This window comes from Citrus clementina, unplaced genomic scaffold (assembly GCF_000493195.1).
Source record: "Citrus clementina cultivar Clemenules unplaced genomic scaffold, Citrus_clementina_v1.0 scaffold_5, whole genome shotgun sequence".
NCBI lineage: Eukaryota > Viridiplantae > Streptophyta > Magnoliopsida > Sapindales > Rutaceae > Citrus > Citrus x clementina.
Window position 1 is genome coordinate 1,638,233 of NW_006262201.1, and position 21,737 is coordinate 1,659,969.

The 21,737-nt window shown below is 35.0% G+C and overlaps 1 pseudogene; it reads right to left on the reverse strand.

The window, feature by feature from the left end:
* Window positions 1–6,878: 6,878 nt before the first annotated feature.
* On the reverse strand, window positions 6,879–20,220 carry LOC112097657 (annotated as a pseudogene).
* Between the last annotated feature and the right edge of the window lie 1,517 nt (window positions 20,221–21,737).

A 21,737-nucleotide genomic window follows, 5' to 3' on the forward strand; every position in this document is an offset into this window, starting at 1 on the left:
TAAATTTGATTTACGTATTGGTACATTATTCAAAATTTTATGATTATTGGTTTTCCCTATCGATTTTGAGTAATGCATAATAGTACTTTGAAGAAAAGAAAAGTAAATTTAATGTTAATGGAAAGAAAAGAAGACTTAATGTACGATTAAAAATGTGTTATTTATGTGTATAAAAATTTGTTATTAAAAATCATGAGACAAGACCCTCTCCATTTAGTTACAATGATACAGATAAGATGAGAGCCCTTTGGGGCCCCTCTGAACACATAGAAAGGTTAATAGGTTGTGTTTTTTAGCGCTTTTGCCCTTTGGAGGCTTATGCATACTGTATGATAACAAAAAAGATTTAAGATACAGATAAGATAGAGACTTTTAAGTCTGTCTAAGTGCACATAGAAGCTTTGGATCGTGTGCTTGGGTGCTTTTGTCCTTTAGGGACTATTTTATGCATGCAGTATGATGAGATATGATGATATACATGAGATACTTCATTGATCTATCCTTTGTAGCTCCAGGCATGACAATGCCCGCATAGTATGTCATTGCACTGCCCATATGCGGTCCAGGTACGACAAGATCATTTACTTGTTTAGTGACAGTTTAAGAATAAAGTATTCTATGTTATCTTTTGATATGATTTTCATGTGTATTACGTACAGTATAATGTATTCTTCACTGACAATTGTTTGATTTAAAGTTTGAATAATTTAACTATGTGCTTACTTATAGATTAGTAAAGTTGGTATGTCGAAAAAATATGATCATCTTTAAAGTAAGTTACTTTCAAAAGATGTTATCCACTCACTGAGCTTACTAATTTTTATATTAACATTATTTTATTATATTTTTCCCCCCGTAGAAGGATGCAGGTACACCAATCAACCGACCGACTGTAGTTATTTTGAATTTTTGTTCATGTGATGGCGCCAGGAGAAATAGATGGTATTATGCATTTTGATCATCTCATTTTGGAATGTATAATTGTATTATGATTTGATGATTATGGATGTTTAATATATATTGAAATCAGATATATTATAATATTTTGATATTGGAGATGTTTGGGTGTTATTTGGTATTTTGGTTGAGAAGGTTGATTGATGGAACTGGTTATATATTAAACTATGTTAGGAGTGCTTGTATAAATTTGCAATTTTGGGATTGTTATATTTATAAGGGAAATAATTACCGAATTTTCGGTAGAATTAAATTATTATCAGTCAAGTTAGACGATATCAAATAGACCCGCATGGAGTTCGAGGCGAGTCGTTTCAAATCAAGTCCTTTATAAAGCTCACTCACCCCTTGTTAGCTCTCATTCGTTACAAGCATCTATCTATCAATATATCAATCAATGCTTACATTTTCTTTCCTCTTATACATCAAAATGAAGTTCATCTTGGCAACCTTGCTGTGGCATTATTATTGTCAATAGTATAGAACGTTTACAATTATCATCTTCTGGTTGACCAACCTGTAGCGACGTTCCATTCGGAGCCAACTGTGTGGCCTCAGTCAGCGCGAAACTCTCTTTAAAACCCGATGTTGAAATTAAACCAAAATGAAATCCTCGGCGCAGCAATAACTGTACTGAAGGAACGCGTTATTCAAGCTAGGGAAGACTATTCTAAAGCGCATGAAATTAGTAAAGACAACTATGAACAGAGCGTGCTCATGGCTTCCATTGAAGAATACAATAAAGTAGTAGAAGCTTGCGACAAAGCAATTGGACCAGCTAAGGTTGGCGATTTTGACGTCGCAAAAACGGCAGCTGACGAAGCCGACCTGAGCGTTTCTCGCGCTGACGCATACAACACCGAGAACCCGAACCTGAAACATGTCAATTTGAACTTGAAAATTGCTTCTAAAAATACAGTGGCCATAGCCATCAAGGCTCTTAGTAATCCTGGTGCTCAAAGCGAAAATTAAAATAAGGAGAGTAAAATTACTTAATTTAATTGATCATGATTTCAGATTTCTTTCATCATCGATCTTTGTCTTTTTTATCTTTTTTATCTTTTATCTTAATTTAATTGATCATGATTCTGTTTGATGATATTGTCGGAGAGAATAATAATAATAATAATGTGTGCTCTTTGAAGCAGCTTTCTGCTTATGTTGTAATGAATAATTTTTTAATTGGTTGATTGAATTATTTGATGCTTTTATTTATTTAATTACGTGATGATCACGCATGACTAATTAAGTGGATTCATAGAACTGAAAAAATGAAATAATGATGGAAACAAAATAATAAATCAAAACGATTAATTGATTGTCTTCATGTGTGTTAATCAACAAATGCAAAGACTAATTGTCAATTAATCAATACATAAATATTTATTGACTTAATTTTTGTCAATCAATTAAATTTTCTAATCACACTTTCTCTCACAAGGTAATAGATTGTAGTATTTCATACCAAATTAAAAATTGTCCATGTTACCGATGAAAATCATGATAACATTATTAGGGAGTCTTTTTTTTTCTCCCCCTTTTTCTGTTTTGTCCTTTGTTTGATTGGGCATAATAACGAGAGAGAGAGAGAGAAAAGAGATGCCAAAATACGCCAGAGTTACTTATATACTGCCAGAGTTACTTATATACTGATGAGTGTAGGGATCTCCCATGTTTTAATACAAAATTATTCATTCCATTATGAATTAAAGTTAAAATAACACAATTAAATGTTATACTTATCCATAATATACTACCGTATAGAGTGTGACAAATTTAAACTTATTAACATAATATTTAATCACATAATAAATAATTCTACCACAATTATTTATTAATTTGGTAAGACAAAATAATTAAATAATTTATACTAGTCCATAATATATATATAAAAAAATTAAATAAACGGCCAGCCTAAGCTTACATTCCCAGTGATATTGAAGATTTTAGCGCTCTCAATACTATAGGCATAGGGGGTACCTACCGTGCATCTTGATCTATATTATCTCTAGCATATGTAGCGGGCGCTCTCAATACTATAGGCATTGGTTCTGGCCAAATTTTTCATTTAAACAGTTGCACGAACCTTGATCCAGTGCTGATCACAATCTTGTAAGAAGATACGCACAAATCTTATATCAGCACTAAATCCAAATCTCAATAGCAGATATCAAAATAGCGATAAGACTTACTTGAGATCAATCGCACATTCACGAACTTTCACCGATTGTATTTCTAACTGTTATTGCCCGGAAATGAGCGCCATTTGGTAACTTGCCATTAAGCTCAGGAAGGCCGGCAAAGACGTGCATTGGTTCTGGCCATTCCGGCATTGTTTCCTCAGGTGAAGCTGCCCATATGAATGCTTGTTTACGACATGGAAACACATCGTGTGCTGCTGCTTCCAATGCATCAGACCTCACCTATAATAACAACAATAAATAGATGAATAATCTAATCGGAGGTGATTGTACATATACCGACAATAGGGTTTATTTTAACTATGACACAATTGCACAACTAATTCCAATATTAAGGCTCAATTTAGGACTGGTTCGGCAATTAAAAAGTGTTTCGTAAGGACTTTCAATTATGATTTGGAAGTTAAAGATAATTTTACTCAACAATTGTTTGATGAAATTGTATTAGATCTTGGCCAGGACTTGACCGAGTGTTTTCAATCAGCTTTCTTTGGCTAGTCACTCAAGTTTTAGCCCTGTAAGTGGTATGAACCTAAGAAATTGATTCAGGCTTTTTGCACCACCCCACAACTTACTATTTTTTCAAATATATTCATTTTAAAAATCAGGGCATCTTGATAGGCACCCCACTATGTTAAGTTAAATGAATATTGGTGGGTGAGGTTTATAATAATGGACAGCAATAACATACCACAACTTCTTTATGGACATGCAATCCATCAGTCGTAGCAGAACTAGCTGACAGCGCCTGCAGGGCACATGCAATTATATTTTGATCAGTGTTCACGAAGCTAAAGCAGTGTAAATAACAGATCATGGCTTAATTAATTAATTACATGAAGGTGATTAAATAATTGAGAATGAAATTATATTATTAAGCAAAGACATAAGCTAAATTACCCCATTTATCTGTTTGAAATCTCGTCTTGAGAGCAAATGGCGGCACTGACGAGGCTTGCTCAATTTCGGCCTGCATGGCTGCATGTCTGATAAGAGTGGAAACATAGTGCCTTTAGCTAAATCGTAGAATGTTAAATCTGATGCTACTGAATATGGTGAGTGATTCATATACACGGTCTTCACGAATATATAGTTGTTAATTACAGGAGAAGTTGCAATATGAAGTTAATTTGAAATTTATATTTCTCACCTCGAATAATTTCTGGTAAATCGCTGATTCGATAAGGTCAAACTTTCTTTATGATCATCATCTTCTTCTTGGTCTTCGCCTTCCGATGTTCCTATTTCTGATGTTTCTCCACATTTTCTTCCTCTTTTAACAACTTTCGTTGAAGATTTTGACAAAAATATCATTGTGAGAAGAGTATTTCTAAAGTTTACAACTTGGAAATGAGACCTTATGTGATATGTACATGAAGGATAGAGTACATGTCAGTATTTATAAGAAACAATGTGATGGTTTTAAAGAGACTAGCGGTGGTTTTAAAGAAACTAAATAAAGTTTATTATTTAATAAAAAGTCAAATACAAATCTCAAAGAATCCGTTGTATAATCTAACAGGATTTTGAAAACGGAGGCACATGCATGGCAATATCATTACTTTGTAAGACTGGATTATTTTTATAAATTTTTATCCGAAGAAACTAAATAAAGTTTATTATTTAATAAAAAGTCAAATACAAATCCCAAAGAATCCATTGTATAATATGACAGGATCTAGAAAACCGAAGCACATGCATGGCAATATCATTACTTTGTATGACTGGATTATTTTTATAAATTTTTATCCAAAGAAACTAAATAAATTTTATTTTTTAATAAAAAGTCAAATACAAATCTCGAAGAATACGTTGTATAATCTGACAAAATCTAGAAAACTGAGGCACATGCATGGTAATATCATTACTTTGTATGACTGGATTATTTTTATAAATTTTTATCCAAAGAAACTAAATAAAGTTTATTATTTAATAAAAAGTCAAATACAAATCCCGAAGAATCTGCTGTATAATATGACAGAATCGGAAAAACGGAGGCACATGTATGGCAATATCATTACTTTGTATGACTGGATTATTTTTACAATTTTTTATCCAAAGAAACTAAATAAAGTTTATTATTTAATAAAAAGTCAAATACAAATCTCGAAGAATCCGCTGTATAATCTGACAAAATCTGGAAAACAGAGGCACGTGTATGGCAATATCATTATTTTGTATGACTGGATTATTTTTACAAAGTTTTATCCAATCCCTTGTTTGATGCCAGTAAATCAATATTTAAATATATAGTTATTTTGTTATGTTATTTGATTTTAACTATTAATGTCAATATTGGAATATATCTTTATATTAAACTAATAAAACAACTGTATAAAGACATTTGAAAAAACTTAATTACGAATTTTGAATTCATGATGTAAGATAGCGTTTGCTTTTTAATCTGAAATCTGAGTGGGGTTTGAATTTGGCTGAAATATGAATATCTTTAAATTGCATATGTTTAAATGATATGTTTATTTTCTCTTTTTCGATATCCAAATATAAGTGGCATCTTTTTTTTTAATAAATCAAAAACATCCAAAGTATGATTATTTAACATTTATGTTTTTGTAAGAATTATTTATACTTATTATAAATTTTAAGAGTTAAATACGTGCACATTACAATTAAAATCAAACATACGTAGAGTTGAGTAATTGATCTTTAAATAAAAATATTATTACATTACTCCAAATACAAAATTGATTCAAAGTTATTATACTAATTAAAATGTGAATAAATTTAAATTTATTTTTACAATTTACATTATCTTTTTTACCATTTAAGATTGTAAAAGCCCATTCGCCTATACCTCATCTTTATTAGTTGTACATAAATGTAAAGGCCCATATGTTCTTGAGAAGTGTTAAGTGAATGGATATGTGTAATGCCATCAAATTCAAGCCAGAGTTATAACTGTTGGCAAATTTGTACAATCCTTTTAAAATCATTCTCTAATTATATTAAAAGACAAAATAAATCTAATTAAATTCTTATATTTTTCTCTCTCTATAAGTTTCTTTTTCTAGTTCATTACTCGCACACAACTACACCAAAGTCTTCTATATGTTTTTATTTTCTCTCAAACACTTTGGATATTACATAATAACTATTTAAGTCCATTTTTTGTTCTACTCAATTCAAGTATATAGAATTTTCTTTTTAATTAAATATATATGATTTAAACTTTCAAAATTTTGTAAAAACAATATCCCTAATATGAGGTTTGTGGAAGAAGTTAAATATTTTTTTAATAAAAAAGAAACTGAAATTTTAAAAAAGAGTTTTTGAAAACTTAAAATAGGTTTTGAGAGGGGGGGGGGGGGGGGCGCTTGAGAAAAAAAGTTATAAGGTGCTATTAGTTCCACTCTTCAAGCAAAGATACACAGACCTTTACTCTTCCAAATAAATTTTACGGTAAATTTTATTGTTGGCTAATCACGTTGATATGAGTGTGAATATGAAAAGGATAAAACTTATAATAAAGAATTATATGAACTATATTTTAAAGAGAAAATATATTTTTAAAACTATGAAAATTTTCTTACAAATATGAGCTAGGAAGATAAATTGTAGAGGTTACATATCATCAATCTAGTTACTTCAGAAAATGTGGCCCAATGTCTTCAGATGGGTTAGTGTTGGTGTGTTACTAAGAAATAGGCCGAAATTGTAAAAATAAAAAATAAAAACAGTAGATTTTCAAATTAACAAAGAACAGTTATTTCACAGAACACATGAATATCTCTGTGATGTTGATGCTTTCATTTCTACAGCTTCCTTTAGTTTTCTCCCCAGTGCAAACGCCAGAGGAGGTGCAACAGCATTTCCAATCTGCCGATGCTTGTGTTGGATGTCACCAACAAATTTATAGCTATCGGAGAAACCCTGCGGGAATCAAGAGAGCAGGGTAAGATGACAGCAGAAACAGTTGGCAAAATTTATCTTGTTTGATTCAATAATTAGCTTGTCAAGTTAAAGTGTCACCGGTGCTGCATGAAAAATTATTTTTGGTCATTCTGGTTTTTCATCATCCCAACTAACTGCAGCTATTTACATATATAGCCAAAAAGACTTACTTGTGATCGAGCACACTCACGAACTGTGATTATTCTATCCTGATCTGGGTGAAAACAGGTTCCGACCATACCCATCGGATGAGGATCAGTAACGGAGGTTGGAAAGTTTCCTTCCCAGTCCAACCTTCAGAACAGACCCTTCCATTGATTATGCTTTTCAGCTGTATTGGGTAAGCACCAGGGTATTAAATCTACAACCTGTCCGTTAGACAATCGAACCTGGAGGGGGAATTTGAAAAGGAAAATGTTTAAAACCAAAGCAATTATGAAATGATAATTTCAGTTAGATCTAAAAGAAAAACTATACACCTTCTCACTAGGAAGAACACGCCAATCGGAACCAGGCTGTTTTGGGATCTTTTGACACCTAATAAGTTTCAGCTCACTCATTGCCTTTGATATATGATCATTTAAGACCAGCATATCTCCTCTGATTTTCTTTTGAAACCATGACACAGGTTCACTTTTATACTGCACGGTCGGAAAATACAAGAAACAAGACCTTTGGTAGAAGGAACAACAATAAAGATAAAATGAGCATCACAGACAGGTGAAGAAAATCCCACTTCCATGGTTGTTACTGAAGCCGCATTGCCAACAGCTGGGAGGTCTCCAATTGTATGTCTAACTGTTATTGCACGAAAAGGAGCACCATTTGCGGTGCTTCGAACAGCAGCATAATGGGAATCTTTAGCTCAGGGCCAGTGAACACATGCATTGGCTCAGGCCATTCTGGAAGGGTTTCCTCAGGTGATGCTTCCCATATGAATGCACGTTTACGAGACTGAGACATGCCATATGCTCCTGCTTGCAGGACACCAAATCTCACCTACAACAACAGATTAGATGAATAATTTATATAAGCTACATGATACTTTCACAATTTTCCGATTAAATTGACTAATTAAATGGAGAAACAAATTCAGGGAATTTTGATAGGTACCCCTCTATAAAGTTATGAGTGAGTAAATCAAAAATGGTATCTACCTGATAACCCATCTGGAGGAGAGAAGCCATAGTTAAGCGAAATGTTTGCCCTTTGTTAAATGATGTAAAGTTCCTTACATTCTCCAGAAGGAAAAATCTGGGGCGGAAATAATCAGCAAAAGACAACGATGCTAAGATCATTTCACATTGAACTTTGCTCCAAGAGCCTTGATTAAACCTATTCATTCCAGAAAATCCCTGGAAATAACAAAGAACCAATAGCTAAACTTTATAGGTCTATTGTACACAATTACTGTTAGAATTGCTTACAAAATAAATCCTAGAAGTAGACTGGAGGATTGATCGATGTACCTGACAAGGAGGCCCTCCACTGATGAAATCCACTTGTCCTGGCCGAGGCAAATTCTTAATTGTCTCTTCATCAAGTTCTGCTGCTAGCTCAGCAGCTTCAGGAGTTGAAATACAGTCATCAGCATCCCCACATGCTGACATGATAGCCCTGCATTTTATTCATTGATTTACTGAAGATATAAGAGTGGATTACAAAGAAATTATCACCGAATCGAACATAAAGCCATGAGTTATTATACTTAAATGAAAGCAAACATCAACCTCAGGATCACATTGCAGTTGTTAATAAACACCAAAGCTTCTGGATGATTAACCTTGAATGTTTCTCTTGCTGGTTGCTCATACTCTATTGCCCAGTTGGTTATCGACACACCTTTAGTTGCATATTTGTCAGTCACAATAGACCAAAATCGGTTTACTTGCTCACGGAACTTTGAAAGTTACCTGCTTGCTGTAGGCCATCAGATAAGCCACCACAACTTGCGAAAATATCTAAGGTGGCTAAGCGATTCTTATGGACAGCATCCGTCTGTTTGTCAACAGCACCATCATGCTTTTCCTCTTTACATTTCCCATTTATCTTTCTATAAGCAGTATCATCAGACACCCTCTCTTTTAGCACACTAGTCTTGATGTGAGGCGGCAACTGGCCATTATGCAGTCATTACAGTCGGCATAAGAAGAAACCACAGTTTAATAAACATAATTCACATGAATCTAGTTAAGGAAATGAATTAAAGGGAAAATGAGTAAATATAAACTACCTGCTTGATGGTTCTGTTGGTGGTAAAGTTGTGGGGAATGGCAAATGTAGAGAAATACAACAATAATGGTGGAACTTTATTATGTAAAGTAATGTGTTTACAACTAACTCTGTATGTAGGAAAAAACTGCAGAAATTTTGTGTGCTTCAAGGCACGTTACAAATGTCGCTTTCCTTAAAACGTTATTTGCCCCCACCAATTGAGTGATGCACATGGGTTAAGCAAATACGCCTCCAGGATACAATGAAGCACTTGTTTGTTTGCTTGCGTTGTGCATCGACGAAAGCAAACCAGAATACTCTTGAATGTTGCAAGCCTACCAAGAAACAATATATTGTTCCTGCAGAAAACAATATATTGGAATGTGAATGCACAAAAGAAATGTGTGTTTTGTGTTGAAATTCGTACTAGAAAAGAATGCTAAGAAAAGAGTGGTGTAGGATCATTTATTTCATGTCTAAATGGCTTAAACATGACCCCTATTTATAGATATACTTGTGCCCCCTCATTTGGGTTATCATCTTTCATGATACCCCTTCATTCATGGCCATTGGATCTAGATTTGATTTTAATCAATGGTCCAAATTGAACCATCACCATTTCAAATGAAATGTCACCATGAAATGATGCATCTCTAAGTGAAATATTGCCATGAAAAGTTATATCATTTAGTAAAAGGATACCTTTTCTACAAGACACAATTAAATGGACATGTCCTTACAACAAGACATCATTTAATTAGACAAGTTTTTAGTGAGAGGTACCTTTTCTATAAGGCACAATTAATAGGACATGTCTTTACCATAAGACACAATTATTTTGAAAATTTCCAACAATCCCCCACCATTTTCAAAATAAATGAATTTTGAAAAATTATCTTGCACAGGCTTGGAAAACTTATGCATAGATGAAGGTGTCTTTTGGACTTGAACCTTCACTTAGTGACAATACATCAAAGTTAATCAAGGTGGCAAGGTAGGCAAGCTTTGAACCAGCGACCTTCATCGACTAACCGGATATATCTCACACATAAGTTTTTAAATTCTCAAGTATTCCTTAGCCGACACATGGATTGGCCCTGTGTCTATATCCTGTTTTCATGAGCGCTTTAGTAACCAGCCAAGTTACATAGGAAGCGGCACCACCTCCTACACTCACATAGGTAGACTTATCTAGAATGTCCCTGTAACTAAAACATTTATAAGTCCATTAAAAGCTAAGTAGCTTAACCTTTCCCATATGTTACAGGTATCAAGCACTAACCTTTGGGACGCATCTAAAAATATTATAGTGCTTGCTATCACAACATATGATGTACTTTTGCTCATTGAACCCAAGATCTTGATATTTCAAGTGTTGGGTTGAGTTTCCATCATTGGTGATAAGATGATGCTGGCTTCAGTCCCATCCCCTTAGAAGTTTTAAATACAATATCCCTTGCAAGGCCTTTAGTTAAGGGGTCTGCCAAATTTTGGCATGATTTCACAAAGTCAATTGTGATTACTCCATCCGTAAGTAATTGTCTTACGTAACTATGTCTTAGACCTATGTGCCTAGACTTTCCATTATAGATTTGACTATATGCTCTTGATAAAGTTGCCTCACTATCACAGTGAATAGATACAGGAGGCATTGGTTTAGGCCAAATAGGAATTTCTATAAGCAAATTCCTTAACCATTCAGCTTCCTTGCAACATGAAGCCAAAGCTACAAATTCTGCAGCCATGGTGGAGTCTGCTATTCAAGTTTGCTTCTTTGAGTACCTCTCACTAAAGACTTGTCTAATTAAATGATGTCTTGTTGTAAGGACATGTCCATTTAATTGTGTCTTGTAGAAAAGGTATCCTTTTACTAAATGATATAACTTTTCATGGCAACATTTCACTTAACCATTCAGCTTCCTTGCAACATGAAGCCAAAGCTACAAATTCTGTAGCCATGGTGGAGTCTGCTATACAAGTTTGCTTCTTTGAGCCCTATGAAATAGCTCCCCCACCAAGATTAAAAATCCAACCACTTGTGGATGTATGATCATCTCGATCAGTAATCCAACTAGCATCCGAAAATCCTTCCAAAACTGAAGGATATCCAGTGTAGTAAATACCATAATCCATTGTATGTTTTAAATATTTTAGAATTCTGTACACTGCTTGCCAGTGTGCTTGGCTTGGATTACTAGTATATCTACTGAGCTTTCCAACAGCGAAAGCAATATCAGGCCTAGTACAAGTCATTGCATACATAAGACATCCAATAATACGTGCATATTCTAATTGGGATACTGATCTGCCAGTGTTAGGATACAGTCTTATGTTTGAATCAAAAGGTGTTGACACAGACTTACAATCATAATAATTAAATTTCTTTAAAATTTTCTCAATATAATGTGATTGGGTCAATACTAGGCCATTTTCATTTTTTATAATTTTAATCCCCAAAATCACATCAGCAAGTCCCATGTCTTTCATATCAAAATTAGATGACAATAATAATTTAGTGAGTTCAATGCTCTCACTATCAGTACCAAAAATTAACATGTCATCTACATATAAACAAATAATCACACCTTTATTTCCATTGAATCTGCTATAGACACATTTATCAGATTCATGAATATTAAATCCATTTGAGACAATCACTTTGTCAAACTTTTCGTGCCACTGCTTTGGAGCTTGTTTAAGACCATATAAAGACTTGACTAGTTTACAAATTTTATGTTCTTGTCCTGGCATAACAAACCCTTCTGGTTGTTTCATGTAAATTTCCTCATCTAATTCTCCATTTAAGAAAGCTGTTTTTACATCCATTTGATGGATTTCAAATTGATAAATTGAAGCCAAAGCAATCAAGACTCTAATAGTAGCAATTCTTGCAACAGGTGCATAAGTATCAAAATAATCAAGGCCTTCTTTTTGTGTAAAGCCTTTTGCTACTAGTCTTGCTTTAAATCTTTCAATTGTTCCATCAACTTTCTTCTTCTTTTTGAAAATCCATTTACAACCTATAGGATTAGAGCCAGGAGGTAAATCAACTAATTTCCAAGTCTTATTACCCACAATAGAGTCCATTTCATCATTAATGGCCTCTTTCCAAAAAGCAGCATCTTGAGACTTCATTGCCTCTTCATAGGTGAGGGGATCAGACTCTATAGTAGATGTGATCATGGTCTGTTTTGATTGTGAGTCTCTTGTCCCTTTAACTAAATAAACTATAAAATCTGGTCCAAAAGATTTTAGAGTCCTTATTCTTTTACTTTTTCTCAAATGATTTTGCTCATTATTAGCATCACGCTTTTGACCAATTTCTATTTGTTTATCATTCTCTTGAGAATCAATACTTTTTGGTATAGTGGAAAATCTATTTTCATAGAATATTGCATCTCTAGATTCCACTATAGTATTGATCTCAACAAAGCTATTAGGTTCTGTTACAAGAAACCTATAAGCTTTACTATGCTCTGCATATCCCAATAATATGCATTCAATGCCCCTTTCTCCTAATTTCTTTATCTTAGGTTCTGGTAGTCTTACAATGGCTCGACAACCCCAAACTCTTAGATAAGAAAGATTAGGCTTTTTCTTTTTCCATAATTCATATGGAGTCACCTTTGTTTTCTTATTAGGCACTCTATTTAAGATATGACATGCAGTTAAAATAGCTTCACCCCAAAAACCTTTACCAAGCCCAGCATTAAAAAGCATAGCATTAACCATTTCTATTAATGTCCTATTTTTCCTTTCAGCTATGCCATTTTGTTGTGGAGTATATGCAGTGCTAGTTTCATGTACAATGCCAACAGATTCACAAAAGTCAGAAAAAGCATATTCACCTCCTTTATCACTTCTAAGGCATTTAATTTTAGTGTCACAAAAATTCTCAACTTCATTTTTATAAGTTTTAAATTTTTCTAACACTTGATCTTTAGAATGTAATAAATACACATAGCAATATTTTGAAAAATCATCAATAAATGTTACAAAATATTTTTTACCACCTTTAGAAGGATTACTATGCATATCACACACATCGCTATGAATTAAATGCAATAAAGAAGATGTTTTTTCAATTTTTGGAAAAGGAGATCTTGTGATTTTAGTCTGTGCACATACTTTACATTTTTCATGCATATCATTTTCATGCTTAGGAATTAAATCTAAATTAGTCATATCATGCAATCTTCTAATATTCACATGTCCTAAACGATTATGCCACAAAGATAACGAATCAACCATATAAGCAGAAGAAACATTCATATTATTGATATTGAGTTTAAACATTCCTTCATACATGTATCCTTTCCCAACAAAGGTACCACCCTTAGATAATATAAATTTGTTTGACTCAAAAACAAGTTTGAAGCCAAACTTATTAAGAAGGCTACCAGATACAAGGTTTTTCCTAACTTCAGGAACATGATAAACATCAGTAAGAGTTAAAATTTTTCCAGAAGTAAACTCTAGTTGCACATTGCCTTTTCCTTTAACTATTGCAGTGGAGGAATTTCCCATGTAAAGAACACTTCCATCATCCATTGCTTTATAAGATTTGAAAAGGCTACGATCCTTGCATACATGCTTAGTTGCACCAGAATCTATCCACCATGCATTATCATCTTCAAGAACATTAATCTCAGATATCATGGCCACAAAATTTGTGTTCGAAACTTCCTTTTGTTTCTTCAGAAGTCGACAATCTCTTTTGAAGTGGCCAAGTTTTCCGCAGTGGTGGCATGTACCCTTCTTTTTCTTCTTATTGTTTTGATTCTCTTTGGAATCAAACTTTCTCTTTTGGTTATTCTTAGGGTGATTAGAATGCTTAAACTCCTTCCCTTCCTCTACGACATTAATTTTAGAGGACATAGTAGTCTGATCCTCAAGACTATTAAGCTTGAGTTCCTCTTCAATACGAAGACTTTGGCCTAAACCATCCAGACTAATTTCCTCTTTGTTATGTTTAAGACTTTTCTTATAGTCTTTCCAAGAGGGAGGAAGTTTATCAATAATTGAAGAGACAATAATAGACTCATCCATTTTCATGTTATGTTGGTTGAATTGATCAAGAATATGCAAAATCTCATTATATTGTTCAACCACGAGTCTATTATCAACCATTCTATAATTAAAAAATTTAGAAGCCAAGAATTTCTTACTTGTGGCATCTTCCATCATGTACTTAGCCTCTAATGAGTCCCATATCTCTTTTGATGTAGGTTTGTTGTGATATTGATCAAACAAAGTATCAGACATGGCATTGCAAATGTGTCCCTTACACACGTAGTCATCTTGCTCCCACTTATGTCACACTCTGGTTTCCGCTAATGTCTCATTCTCACGTTCTTGAGGCTTTGGTGTTGTGAGAACATAGACCACATTGAGGCTTGTCAACAAGAAATGCAACTTTTTTTGCCAACGAATAAAGTTGCCACCATCGAACCGCTCCAATTTGACAAAATCTACTGCGAATTGTCGAAGAGATGAACTTGGTGCCATTGTTGTAGTAATAACATCTTAAGATTGTTGGTGGTAAAGTTGTGGGGAATGGCAAATGTAGAGAAATACAACAATAATGGTGGAACTTTATTATGTAAAGTAATGTGTTTACAACTAACTCTGTATGTAGGAAAAAACTGCAGAAATTTTGTGTGCTTCAAGGCACGTTACAAATGTCGCTTTCCTTAAGACGTTATTTGCCCCCACCAATTGAGTGATGCACATGGGTTAAGCAAATACGCCTCCAGGATACAATGAAGCACTTGTTTGTTTGCTTGCGTTGTGCATCGACGAAAGCAAACCAGAATACTCTTGAATGTTGCAAGCCTACCAAGAAACAATATATTGTTCCTGCAGAAAACAATATATTGGAATGTGAATGCACAAAAGAAATGTGTGTTTTGTGTTGAAATTCGTACTAGAAAAGAATGCTAAGAAAAGAGTGGTGTAGGATCATTTATTTCATGTCTAAATGGCTTAAACATGACCCCTATTTATAGATATACTTGTGCCCCCTCATTTGGGTTATCATCTTTCATGATACCCCTTCATTCATGGCCATTGGATCTAGATTTGATTTTAATCAATGGTCCAAATTGAACCATCACCATTTCAAATGAAATGTCACCATGAAATGATGCATCTCTAAGTGAAATATTGCCATGAAAAGTTATATCATTTAGTAAAAGGATACCTTTTCTACAAGACACAATTAAATGGACATGTCCTTACAACAAGACATCATTTAATTAGACAAGTTTTTAGTGAGAGGTACCTTTTCTATAAGGCACAATTAATAGGACATGTCTTTACCATAAGACACAATTATTTTGAAAATTTCCAACAGGTTCCTTTATCAGGATCGTATAAATGTTCGTAGAAGAAAATATGCTCAAAGATTGTGGGGCTATCCGAAGGGGCAAGATCATGCTTCTTTCTAATGTCACATTTGCCTTCTACTCCAGTAACAGGAACTGTGAATACTAGTTTACTGTAATAAACCTAAAGATTCAATAGCAAAGACACTGTGTATAAGATCCACAATAACATAATAACACCAAAAAGTCAAATAGAAACTTTGTATCACAGAAAATATAAGACAAAAGAATACGTAAAATGTTTAGATTTTACTCCATTCAATAAAAAAGAAATGTTTAGATCGGTTCCTAGAACAGACTTACTTCTCTAATGTCAGAGTAGTATGCTTTCTCCTCTGATATGTCCTCGGGTCTGAAAAATCTCCGAACTTTAACCTTAGTGGATTCAGGGCAAGCTTTTGTGGAAGTCTCTGGTACTTCAATACCTAGCAACTGACAAACAACATATGCTTTCATCCCTTCGTTTCTAAATGTATCTCGGTTCCTACCTTTATCAGTAAAATGATGATGAGCTACGTAGACATAATCATGAACATGGAACTCCGTTCCTTTGAGAGTGAAACCATTTCTGTTCAAATTTACCTTGAAAACATTCTTCTCCCTCTCAGTTTCCTTTATTTTACAAGAATGGCAAACTCCTGTTCCAAGTCCCATGGTATCTTTCGGAAGCTTAAAGAAAGTACCTCTCTCAGGCCAGTACAAGCTTTTACAATAATATTCCAAGGGGAATTGATCAATTCTTTGATCCTCTGCTCTTTCACGAACAATCTTGCCCTTGCAAGCATTAGTCTTCCGATGTTGATGCCCCCAAGGAATCAATAAGATTTCAACTGCCACAACTTCTTTAACATCTTCCAGTTCAATTTCTAGGCAATCATTTGTCAAAAAAACCTCATTAGCATCTGCAGTATTACCAAGAAATGTTTCAGAGCCTCTTAGCATGTGTCTGCCATGAACCATGTTTCTTGAATCTGACTTTTCAAACATAAACTCCACAAAATATATTGAAGGCAAATGATCTGAATCTGCAGTTTCAACCAGCACACAGCCACCAACATTAACCACATTGCCACAAACAATGGCACGTTTGTAAAGAGACTCACCGAAACATGTTTTTCTTATTAACTCCCCATCCCATTTGGTAGCCTTCGAAGAGCAAGGTGGCTTAACACTTTTTGCAGAGAAACAAAATTTCTCCATATTCTCATCAATTTGCATCTGTTCCACTTTAATGTCTTCGGGATATTCCTCACTATTTTCTCCATGTTCTTCATCGAGTTCTTTATCCACTTTCACTTCATGGATATATGCCTCCTTTGTATCTTCAGGCAAATAATTTGAGTAAAACTCTTCCCAAATCCTCTTTATCAATCTTGTGGTTGTTGCTTGCATTACATTGTTTTTTTATGCTCTCAGATTTGAATTTATTTCCTTCTTCAGCACCACCTTTTCTTCACCAAAGACCTGGTGTGGTGTCTTTCCTCCGTTTTTTCAAAAAGACCAGACACAAATGCACACTTGCTGATCCTTTTATTAGGAAGCTCTGCAAATTGTTGGAGTATGATATGTCCATGAACCACCACATACCTTTCAACTTCTGTGGGATTGGAAGAAATATAAGCAGGATTAGTCTTACTGAACTTGGACACTTTTTTTATTACATCTGCAAACGAGAGTCGAGATGCTCGACTCTGATTGTTCAACATTGTAATGAGGGCAATAGCAAGCCTCGCATTTTTTAGAACTGGTTTAAACCACGCTGCATACTGCTTTGATGGCCTTCCAAGCCTATACCTGAAAACAAAATCGCAAATTTGATAAGAACTAACACTGACGGAAGATAAAGAGTACAAAAAGGCAAGCTTAAGCACTAGTACCACCACCAAACCTCTTGATAGTATATGGATATAGATGCATACCAGGAAATATCTGTCCGAACTGATATGGAAACGAACGAATATCCAAATTCGATCATCCATTCCTGTATTGCACTCAAATATACTGGTATTCCCCCAACATTCTCTGCCACAGATGAAGACTGATCAAAATTAGCATCAACACATAATCCACTTGAATCACCAGTTGTCATAATCTCGGACCCAAAGATGGTAATATCATTATCATCACATGGTTTATGGCTTAGCAAATTTAATTATGTGGTGTGTACCACATTGGCCACTTCCTTTTTTATGTTGCATATTTGTTGATTCAAAGAAATAGTACTTTTGTATCCATCAAGCTTACTTTATTAATATTCTTCATCATTTTGGTTAATGGCTTAGCAAATGTAGGAGAAGGAGTTAGCCAAAATAAATTACTTTCTCTTATATTAATTGTTATGGCAAATGAGTTTATTTCACTCTCTTAAACAAGAATTAAGCAACCCACGAAACCAGAATTGATAAAAAACAAGATTACGAAAAAGAACAAAGAAGAACAAAGCAATCAAAGATTCTCAACACACCAAGAAACTAACGTGGTTCAGCTCCACAAAGGAACCTACATCCACGGCTGTAAAAGCCAGCAAGGGCAAAAGCTTTATTGAACAAGAAGATGATGGATTAGTACTGAGTCACCAATTACATATTAAAACCTTTCTAATCTTTAGCGTTTTCTCTCTGTAATGCTTAAGTGTTTCTCTCTGCTCTGTAAATTGGAAACTAGCTTAGAGACAGCTTATATATATGTATGCTTTTCACGTGTGTATCCACTTGCAATGAATCAGTATGTTATTAACTAACTAACCAACTCTCGATTTGGATCCCACTTATGCTAGCTCACCTGCCACCTCAGCAAGTTCATAACAGATTATAACTAACTTCGGCTTCACAAATCTCCACCTTAGTTCTAATATGTTTATGCCTCTCCCTTCACTACAACACAGTACCAGTAAGCTTGTTTCACAAGCTAACACTCCCAATCAGATTCAGTAAGTCCCTGAACCTGACTGATGGCAAAGGCTTGGTTAACATGTCAGCTGGATTGACTTCAGATGGCACCTTAGCCACATTCACTACTCCCTTGCTGATTTCATCCCTTATGAAATGCATTCTAACATCAATATGTTTAGTTCTCTCATGATACTTTGGATTTTTACTTAGCTGAATATCACTTAAGCTATCACAGCCAACTATAACCACTTCTTGTTTAAACCCCAATTCAGAGACCAGCCCTCTCAGCCATATTGCCTCATTGACAACTTCTGTAAGTGCAATATATTCAGCTTCTGTTGTTGAGAGGGCAACCACTGATTGCAAGGAAGACTTCCAACTTATAGCACCTCCACACATAGTAAACATAAAGCATGTTATAGACCTTATTCTATCCTTATCTGCTGCATAGTCAGAGTCTACAAACCCAGCAACTTCAGGTGATGCTCCACTTATTTTTCCAAACATGATGGCAGTGACAGTAGTTCCTCGAAGATACCTTAGTACCCATTTCACTGCATTCCAGTGATCCTTCCCTGGATTCCCCATAAACCTACTGATGACTCCAACTCCATGAGCCAAGTCAGGTCTGGTGCATACCATGGCATACATGATGCTGCCAACTGCACTGGAGTAAGGTATCTCCCTCATATAGTTAAAATCATCATCAGTTGTAGGTTCCAGTGACTTAGATAACTGGAAGTGAGCTGACAGAGGTGTTGAAACAGGTTTTGAATCTTCCATATTGAACCTGGTTAACACCCTCTTCACATAATCAGCTTGAGATAAATACAAAACTTTGGATTCCCTATCTCTTATTATCTGCATACCCAGAATTTTTGTAGTTACACCCAAATCCTTCATTTCAAATTCAGTGCTGAGCTCCACCTTAAGTTTCTTTATTTCTTCCTTTTGATTGCATGCAATAAGCATGTCATCCACATAAAGAAGCAAATAGATGCCTCCACCACTTGATAAGAGTTTATAATACACACAATTATCAAATTTGCTTCTGCAGTACCCATGGCTTATCATGAACTCATCAAACTTCAAATACCATTGCCTTGGGGATTGCTTGAGGCCATACAAGCTCTTCTTCAATAAGCACACCTTGTCCTCTGATCCTTTCTCAATGAACCCTTCTGCCTTTGCCATGAAAATTTCTTCATCAAAGCTGCCATGTAAGAAGGCAGTTTTAACATCCATATGCTCCAGCTCCAGCACCAGGTCATGATATGCAGAGAGGGCCAACAACAACCTAATGGAGCTGTATTTAACTACAGGTGAGAACACTTCATTGAAGTCAACTCCTTCTTTTTGTGTAAATCCCTTTGCCACAAGTATGGCCTTATGTCTTGGTGGTTCATTTTCTGAAGCTCCAGCCTTCAATTTGAAAATCCACTTGCTGCCAGCTAGTTTCTTGTTAAGTGGTTTGTTCACTAAGATCCAGGTATTATTCTTCTTTAAAGACATTATTTCATCCTGCATTGCAGCATACCATTTCAGCTTATCACCACAACACATAGCTTCTTTATAGCTCAAAGGCTCTCCACCATTTACTTCATCAGCTACTGTCAATGCATAGGAAATGAGGTCAGCTATGCCGTACTTCTTTGGCATTTTGATGGCTCACCTCTCTCTATCCCTAGCAAGTTGATAGGTTTCCAGTTCTGATGGATTCTTTCTTTCCTTGGATTAGTTTGATGGCTGCTCAGAAGTCTTACAACTATCAGAATGCTCCACCTTCTGTCCAGCACTTTCTTCTTCCTCTGTTTCAGTAGCTTCAATCTCAATTTCTACCTTTGACTGAAGCATTTGCTCTTCATCAAAGGTGACATCCCTGCTGATTAGTATTCTGGATGGTTTCCCATTGAGGGTCCATATTTTGAATCCTTTTATGCCCTTTGGATAACCTAAAAAATACCCTTTGACAGCCCTTGGTTCAAGCTTTCCTTGTTTTATGTGTGCATAAGCTGGACACCTAAAGATCCTTAGATTGCTCAAGTCTGGTGGCTTCCCTGACCAAAGCTCCTGAGATGTCTTGAAACCTAGAGCTGAGGATGGACTTCTATTTATCAAATAGGCAGCTGTAGTCACTGCTTCAGCCTAAAACCTTTTGATAAGTTTGCATTCAGCAGCATACATCTTACCCTTTCTATTATGGTTCTGTTCATTCTTTCTGCTAGCCCATTTTGCCGTGGAGTATAGGTGACAGTTCTATGCCTTGCAATGCCCTTTGATTTACAGAATTCTTCAAATTCTTTGCTGCAATACTTCAGCCCATTGTCTGATCTAAGCCTCTTTATCTTCTTTTTAGTTTGATTCTCAATGAGAGTTATCCACTCTTTAAACTTTTCTAGTGCTTCATTTTTGTGTTTTAACACATAAATCCAAACTTTCCTAGAGAAGTCATCTATGAAGAACACAAAGTACCTTACTCCACCTAAAGATGGCACTTGTGAAGGCCCCTAAAGGTCTGAGTGAATGTAATCTAAGGTTTGCTTGGTTCTTTTCTCCCCAAACTAAATTTCAGTCTTGTGGCCTTCCCAAATACACATTTCTCACATAATTTTAAAGAAGTAACTTTGTCATCACCAAGCAAACCTTGATTGCTTAGCTCCCTAAGACCTCTCTTAGTTATATGAGCTAGACTCATATGCCAGAGCTTAGTTTTATCTCTGACAACACTTGTTGAGATTCTATGCCCAAGTGAGGATCCAACAAGTATGTACAGCCCATTTTTCCTAGCCTCTTTCATTACAATTTTACCTTGATTAGAAACCTGTATTTTTCCATTCTCAACTTTAATGGTACACCCTGATTGATCAATCATTCCTAGGGATATTATATTTCTTTTTAGTTCAGGGACTTATCTTACATGGTGCAAATCTCTAGTGAAACCATCATGCATTTTTAAATTAATGGTTCCTATTCCAGCAACCTTGCAAGCCAAATTGTTCCTTAACAGCACCTTCCCTCCATTCACACTTTCAAAGGTCTTAAAGAGGTTTTTGTTTGGACACATATGGAAAGAGCAGCCTGAATCTAATATCCACTCACCAGTTGGATGTCTCTCTGCAGCCACTAGGACATCAGCTTCATCATATTCACCTTCATCCTCTGAAGCTACAGCAGCC